At 46.5% G+C, this 8,410-nt stretch overlaps 1 pseudogene; it reads right to left on the bottom strand.

The window, feature by feature from the left end:
• Window positions 1-5,669: 5,669 nt before the first annotated feature.
• LOC125171785 (RNA transcription, translation and transport factor protein-like) lies at window positions 5,670-6,785 on the bottom strand (annotated as a pseudogene).
• Window positions 6,786-8,410: the final 1,625 nt, after the last annotated feature.

Here is an 8,410-nt window from a genome sequence, read left to right as displayed (position 1 = left end):
GAGCCCCGCATTGGGGGTAGAGATTACTTAAATAAAATTTGAAAAATAAAATAAAATAAAATTTGTAGTTTGTATGTGTATGTATATATATATATATATATATATGCATGTATGTACATGTATTTATTTATGTATATATGTGTACATATGTAATATAGAGTTTGTGTATATTATCACTATGGCGTATAAATATATGGTAACAAAGAATTGTGTAGGGAGTTTTTTTTAAACACACACGCACGTACATATATACACTCATTGTGTGTAATTATAGTTTTCTTGTTATTTTGGGGCTCAAATTATTGCAGAGATTAAAAAAATACCAGTAAACAAGCTTATTAATGTTCTTCTTGGAACCATATTTCATAACCACTTGTTATTTATTTCTGTATCTGGAACATGAGAAGAGGCCCACGATTATGGGGAAAAATCGCATTAGGTTTATTTTTCACATGGAGAGAACTTAGGCACAAAACGCAAAGACACAGAGATTTAATTATTTACTCTTACTGTACTCACGACTATGTGACTTGGTGACCGGCCAGCCTGCTGGCATGTGGGAGGATCAGGTGACTTGGAGCTCTCCGTGAAAAGTTCCAGGTGTTACTGGGTTCTGATTTAGGGCAAGATGACCTCTGCCCATCTTTTGACTTTCCTCTCTCCTGGCTCCTATGCACAGTGTGTCCCACTTTAGAGCATCTGTTTCTTTCTCTTTTTCCTTTCTTTAAGTCTGAAGCTTTCTAGAATCCTCTTTGCTCACTGATAACTGTTGGAATGGAATAACTTCTGGACCATTCCCGCTTTTATTTGTTTCTTAAAAAAAATTTTTTTAGTGGGTTCTACACCCAACCTGGGGCTTGAACTCCCAACCCCTAGGTAAAGCATCACATGTTCTGCCAACTGAACTGGCCAGGTGCCCCTGGACCATACCCATTTTTATTTAATTATTTCTTTATTAAAGAATTTTTTTGAAATGTGTATTTATTTTTGAGAGGGAGGGAGGGGCAGAAAGAGAGGGAGACCCAGAATCCGAAGCCGGTTCCAGGCTCTGAGCTGTCAGCACAGAGCCTCATGCAGGGCTCGAACACACGAACCGCGAGATCCTGACCTGAGCGAAAGTCAGACACTCAACCGACTAAGCCACCCAGGCGCCCCACCATACCCATTTTTAATGGGCATTTCAGCTTAGTTCCTTGCCCTGATGATCAAAACATAATCACCTCTAGCTGTGCTCCTTATGGGTTCAACTCTCTCCTGGTATCCAGTCTTCTTTTTCCCAATCTTGCCATATCCACGAGGGGGGGGGGGGGCAAATCCCTCAGGTTTGTCTTTGTCTCCTGGACTTTCACCCTGTGAAGTACGTATTATTATCCTTATTTTTGATTGAAGAAGCTGAGGCTAAGAGAAGACAAGGGGTTTCCCCAAGATCCACAGGCTGAAACTGGGTTGACATTTGCTGTTCTTATTTCCTGTTTGGGGGATTCCCGACTTTATGTGTCTCACTGAGAAGGAAAACCTGCCTCACAGTTTAGATGCTATAGAAGCGGACGCTTTTTTCCCCAGCCTCCCTTGCAGCTAAGGTGTGAACCTGCGATCTAGGCTTAATCCATCACATACCTCTTTTCAGGATTTGGATAGCCTGGGCTGGAGTCACAAAGAAGCAGGGACCGCAGAGAACTCTCCTTGGTGGCTGTGGTGGTCACAAGAGTGGCAGGAACCAGTGCCTGGCCAGTCATCATTCAGCACTCCAGGACGGGCAGCTCCTCTGATTTAAGTGTGGTGTTGGAGCCCTGGGGTTCAAACTCTAAGCATCATGGGGGTTTTGGGATGAGTGGGGTCTCTATGGCTGGGCTGGGCATGGAGGAAGGGGATGCTATGGGCTGTCAACTTTTTTTTTTAATGTTTATTTATTTTTGAGAGACAGAGAGATACATGGCATGAGCTGGGGAGGGGCAGAGAGAGAGAGGGAGACACAGAATCCGAAGCAGGCTCCAGGCTCTGAGCTGTCAGCCCAGAGCCCGACGCGGGGCTCGAACTCACAGACCGCGAGATCATGACCTGAGCCGAAGTCGAACGCTTAACCGACTGAGCCACCCAGGCACCCCTGTCATCTTTTAATGGGCCATATCATTTTGGGTAATGAGCATCTTACTGTCAACTTGGATAGAACGAAGACAGAGAATCTTCCCCCAAATTGCAGGATTGCCTAAGTGCTCTGATACCCAAGTACAATTCTGAGAAGGATGCGGGCCTCTATGCAACTGGGATTACATTTTCCCATCCTGATAAGTAAGAGTTCAGAGCCAGCTATACTTTGGTGTAGAAAAATAAGGAAAAGGTTTGTATCTTGCATCCAAGTACTAGGGAGCATAAAATATTAGCTGTACTTGGGAAATAATGCACACATGTTCTTAATTTTACTTAGATCTCAGCTTGTGTCCACCCTCATCATCACGCCCACAGTGACTTGACCATTCGTAGTGAGAGGGAAAACTGGGTCTGGGTCTGAAACTTGGGCATTTGCTCATTCAGATGTCTTCTAGTTCTATTGAGCGATGTCAAATCAAAAGACAGCGTCTGTGAAAGAGCAAACGCTTCACCTCTGCTGGACCGTGACTCTCACATCGACCCTCTTTGGGAATGCAATGCGTGATCCATTGGGAAAAATCCCCAGCAAGCTGGAGACGTGAGAGGGAAGGAAACAAGGGTTGATGATAAGAAGCGAGTGTCTCAAAGGCTACCAATTGTATGGAATAAACTCTCGGATCTGGGGTCTTGAGGGTGAGGAGGAAAGCACAGCAGTGCCCTTAGGGAGGCCCAAAGAAGCAGGGGCCACAAGGAATTCTCCTTGGTGGCTATAGTCATCATAAGAGAGGCACAGGAGTTTAGTTGGAGCCCAAAAGACTAATACACTTTAAAAGTCAGAGAATGCAAACGGCTAAATAGTTGTCGCTATAGGAATTGCTGCTACTTGCATATCCTGAAAAGGACCCAAGCCATCACCCCTATTTGACAGATGAGAACACTGAGGCCCACGGAGAGGCAAAAACATCTGTAGTTAGTGACAAGATCGGGATGGAAATTGGCGGGTGCCGACTTTCCTTCCAGTGTGTTTATGCTGCATCACTGCCGTTTCCAGCTAACTGAATGTTGTAATTACTTACACTTGTTCACTGATGTCCCAAGAGTGTCAGGATTGTGGGGGGATTCCAAAGCATACAGCAGGCGAGATGGACAGTGGAGTTAAAAGAGAATGAACTTTGGAGTCAGAGGTGGGTCTGAATTCTTGTCCCAGCCACTTTCTAGCGGAATCCTGGGCAGTTTCCTCAATATCCCTTATTTGAAGGATAAAGATGATAATCACAGGATTTCATCGGGTTTAAATATATGTATGCTGACCATGAGTAAGAGTTAATCCTTGAGAGTACTTTGTTCAGTATCGTTATTAATGTAGTTTTATCTCTGCTGGTGGGGACAATGGGTATTAAGAAAATAAAAAGTGAAACACTAAATATTGATAAGATTGAAGAGCATCATCAAGGTTGCCATGTATGGATGTTTAGGTTATATACCACCCAACACAGGGGTATAGTTTACACAGAGTGTAATGTGAATGGTGACCTCTGGATTTGCTCAGTGTGCAACCTGAACAGTCATGGTGGTGGCCCCGAGGATAACATATGATTAATGGTCTTCATTTAATAATGGGATGTTTTGTAACAAGGAGAGCAGAAAGCAGTTAAAGAATTTTATGGTTGGAAGGTCCCTTGGAGATTATATGGTTCCACTTCCTCATTTTTCAGATGTGAAAACTGAGATCCAGAGAGGGAAAGGGACAGGCATCATCCAGGGCAGAACTGGGACAAGAATCATGTCTCTAGGTTCTTTGGTAACTGCCCTTTGTGTTTGTGAATAATTTTCTTTGTTGGTAGGAGTTAGTATTCTGCACCATATTTTAAAACTTCCACAGAGAAAGAAGATCTGTGGCTGTTTTGCGTCTTCTAAACTTTGTTCAGAATAGACTCAGGAGGGCTCAGCAGAAATTTATTTAGTTCTGGGCCCTTGCACTTCAGTGTCTTGGAAGTTTCCTCAGGCCGAAAAATCCCTATTGAGCAACACCCCTTGCAAGCACTTTGTTTGCTTCTGTTTTTGACTTGATATTAGTTGGCAAGCTGTGTAGTTTACTAACACCCTCGACTAGGTTGTTAGCTTGGTATTAACTCAAGAACTGTGTCTCTGGAGGCCAAGTGAACTCCTTTAAAGTCTGCTGTGCAGAGTTGACAAATTGCTTCAAATCATAATTCAAAATCAGGGGCGCCTGGGTGGCTCCGTCGGTTAAGCGTCTGACTTCAGCTCGGGTCATGATCTCACGGTTCGGGGGTTCGAGCCCCGCGTCGGGCTCCGGGGCTGACATCTGAGAGCCTGGAGCCTGCCTTGAATTCTGTCTCCCTCTCTCTGCCCCTCCCCCACCAGGCTCTGTCTCTGTTTCTGTCTCTCTCTCAAAAATAAATAAACATTTAAAAATTAAAAGAAAATAAACGGAGTATGGAGAAATTATGAAAGGGAGTTTGGTCTAGCTTAGCAGGTCCTTAAACCTAGGCTGCGGGGTTTGACTACTCCTCTGAAAGTTTTCTGTCTGTAGCTTTCTCAAAAAGATGCTCCTCGTTGCCCACTTCTCCAATCCCTGGGGCAGGACTTGGGTTAGGAGCCCTCCTTCCTTCCCAGTGCCGCTTCTGAACCATTTCTGGCATGAAGGCCTCGTTCCTACCGCTATCCTATCATCCAGTTCACCCACCTCTGCCCTGTCCTCTTCCTAGGTTATTTCCTCTCATCCATTGCAGATTTTTTGGAGGTGGTATCATGCAGAATGTAGGCTTGAGGAGTCAGGTATTCCCGGGCTCTGGTTTCAGGCATGCCGCTTTGTAGCTATGTGATCTTGGGCAAATTACTTAATATCTGAACTTCCCTTGCCTTAGATGTAAAATGGGATAGAAATAATACCTTGGCATTCCATGCTCATTCAGCTAGAAAGTAAGCAAATAATCATCAATCGGTGTATATTCTGTGAAGGGCTTGAGGTAGAGAATACAGAGGGCTTACATCGGGGGAGGGGGTCTGGAGAGGGGGGTGCCATTTAAGCCGAAACCTGAAGAAAGAAAAGAAAGATTAAATGGGATGAAGATACGTGCGAACACTCAGCACAGTGCTGGCCCACGGTAGGCACTCGATAAACGTTAGTGATGATGACTTCTGTTGGTGTTGCTGTATTGGGCACCTGGCTCCGAGCCTCCTTCTGCGTCTTCAATGTCTATGCAGATGGCCCATTCCACATCCACCCTGGTAGCTCCTTTCTCTTTTCCCCACTTTCTTGAACTTTATTATTTAAAAAAAAAAAAAAAATTTTTTTTTAATGTTTTTATTTATTTTTGAGACAGAAAGAGACAGAGCATGAGCAGGGGAGGGGCAGAGAGAGGGGGAGACACAGAATCCGAAGCGGACTCCAGGCTCTGAGCCATCAGCCCAGAGCCCGACGCGGGGCTTGAACTCACGGAGCGTGAGATCGTGACCTGAGCTGAAGTCGGACGCTCAACCGACTGAGCCACCCAGGCGCCCCACTTTCTTGAACTTTATTAAACAAAAAGCAATGACGGTCAATCTCTAGAACATCCTCAATTTTCCGGGGTCCCTCCCTGGAAAAGGTGGCATTGGGTTTCCAAACGCATGCCAGAGCGTACGTGATTCCCAGTTGCACGAAGTAGGTGAAAAGCTGAAATCCTAAAATGTTCATCCTCCAACTTTCCCCGGTCTTGGTTTGTCTTCCCGCTGCCACCGGCCCCCCCCCCACCCCCCACCTTACTGCCCCCACTTTGGTCTCTGGATCCACAAGAATCACCTGAACAGCTGCTATGATTTCATGAATTTTTGTCTGCAGCCCTCGGAGCTCTTCCAGGTGCAGAGATAGCAGAATTTGAGCAGCTTTCCTAAGAACTGCACTTCCTGTTCTGAGATAGTCTTATCTAAGGCGCCAGGCAAGCCCTCTTTTGTTTGATTTGCTTTGGCAACCGCATCCTGCCGTCAGGAGCCGTAAATCGCCTTAAGCACGACCAGGTCGTCACCCTGACTTCCCCAAGAAGGTTAACCGAAGCCATGGCACCAGCCCGAAAACCAGAGTTATTTACATCCAGCCTGATGGATGGTTCTGCATTTTTCGTTGCACCGCCAATACGTTTTGCATTATCTGGTACCAAGTTCTTGTGTTTTTCAGCATTATCTCCGTGTTCAAATCGGACAGCTAACCCAAGAAGGCAGTCTGTTGCTTCTTGGCGATCTTGAATCTTGAAAGGACAGTTAACATCCCTGAAACACTTTTCAGAGACACTGGGCCAGTCTCCGCTGCGGATGCTTCTTAAATTACTTCTGTCTTCGATCCTGTAGGGTCTGATTTCCTGGTCTTTGGGCTAAATAATAAAGTTTCTGAATCGTGTATCGTCTTTGCAGTTGAAGCTGCCATGCTTGCGGCATGGTCCTAGCTCCTTGCCCTTTTACCTTGGACTTCTGCCGGTGACGGGAGAGGTGAAGAGGAGTGGGCAGCACAGGCCGCCAGTGACACAGCAAGGGCAACCTGCTAGTCCTGTGACCCTCAATACCAGTGACTTTTACCTCTGCTTCCCCTAAGTGGCTGCACCCTGCGCCTTGCCTCACCTAGGACTCTCTCATTTCTTAACTCTTAAATTCAGGTCTTGAGCCTTAAAGGCTCCGTAGGGGAGACAAAGCTTCACCTCCATTCCATCTGGGTTTCCGGCCAGACCTGAGAATTAAGTTGACCAAGACAGATTAGCAGGAGAAAGGCACGTGGATGTTTACGTGGCCATGGGAGCCCCCAGAGGAAAATGAAGCTCCAAAAAGCAGAAAGGCCCAAGGGCTTACATACCAGGTTGAGCAAAGGGAGACAGTTGTGGAAAAGTAACTGAAATATATGGGGGGGGGGGGGGGGGCCAAGGGAAGGTAAGAATTATTTTGACAAGGTCTGTTTGGACAGAATTACTCCCCATCCTTGGTGATCAGAATTTTTCTTTCCTCCTGGCATAGGAGGACATCTTTCACATGGGAATTTAATCTCCTGCTTTCAGAAAGAAAAGGGCGGTGGGGGGGCGGGGGGCCGGAGCAGACTGTCCTTTGTACCTTCTGTTTTTCAAGTGTCTTTGGCTTAAAACAATCCTATGCCAAAGTGGCGTATACTGGGGTGGCGTATTCTGCCACTCTTCAGCTCTGCCTGGACAAGATCTTTTGATTAGGGTTATTCATGGAAGTGAAGCAAACAGAGAAAGGCGGCTAGATCTCCAGGTGTGGATTGTCAAAGGAGCCCCATGGCTGTCCCACGCAGCCTGTGCTGCCCGGAAGGCAACTGACGCACGTCCAAAATAAAACTCACCACCTTCCCCCTGAAATGCACTTCCCTTCCTGCGTTCCCTACCCAGTTCACCTGACTACCATCCGCTCACAGAAATCAGTGTGTGAACGCTCGACGTCTGTCCTTTGTTTGCCCTTCCCCTAAAGACGTAATCAATCTCTAATCCATCGCCGCCCCTGGCAAAAGATATGTTGAAGTCCTAACTCCCAGAAGCTCAGAATGTGACCTTGTTTGGAAAGAGGGTCATCGTGGGTATGATTAGTTAAGAGGAGGTCATGTTGGAACAGGGTGGGTCCTTGATCCGATACACCCGGTGTCCTTGTAAGAAGAGGATATGAAGAGACAGCCACCCGGGGAGACGCCACGGGACTACAGAAGCAGAAACGAGAGTAGGCAGCTACGAGCCAAGGGACACCAATGATTGATGGCCACCTCCAGAAACTAGGGAGAGGGAAGGAAGATCCTACCCAGCTCTTGGAGGGGGCGTGGCCTGGCTGACGCCTTGCTTTCGGACGTCTAGCCTCCAGAACCGTGAGATAATTTGTGGCACTTTGTGATGGCAGCCCCAGGAGACTCATACATGCCTGTCTCGGAAAAACCTGTGTCTTCTTTACTTTCACAGAGAATGCTTCTGACACTTCTGGTCAAGAGTTTGTGGGAGGTTTTTCCAAATGCCAAGCGATTCTGTGACACCAGCTGGGTACCCTACAACTTAACTCACTTTTGACACTGTGTACCAAGAGATAGTGTCAGATCCCACCGGTTAAGAGTTTGGTCTCAGGAGACTGTTTCCCTCCCCCTCGCCTCCCTCCCCCCACTTCAAATGCCCACTGCAAGTGTAGGTCCCTAAGTTACCCACAACTTCTGTTTCCATGACTTCTTCCCCCTTGGATTTGATTATTTGCTAGAATAATCTGGCAAAACTTAGGGAAACAATTGCCAGCTTATAAAAGGATAGGATCAAGGGTACAGATGCACGGCCAGATGAAGAGATACGTA

The sequence above is a fragment of the Prionailurus viverrinus genome, chromosome C1 (assembly GCF_022837055.1).
Source record: "Prionailurus viverrinus isolate Anna chromosome C1, UM_Priviv_1.0, whole genome shotgun sequence".
Taxonomy (NCBI): domain Eukaryota; kingdom Metazoa; phylum Chordata; class Mammalia; order Carnivora; family Felidae; genus Prionailurus; species Prionailurus viverrinus.
The sequence above is the reverse complement of the archived record's forward strand: the minus strand, read 5'-3'. Positions and strand labels throughout refer to the sequence as shown.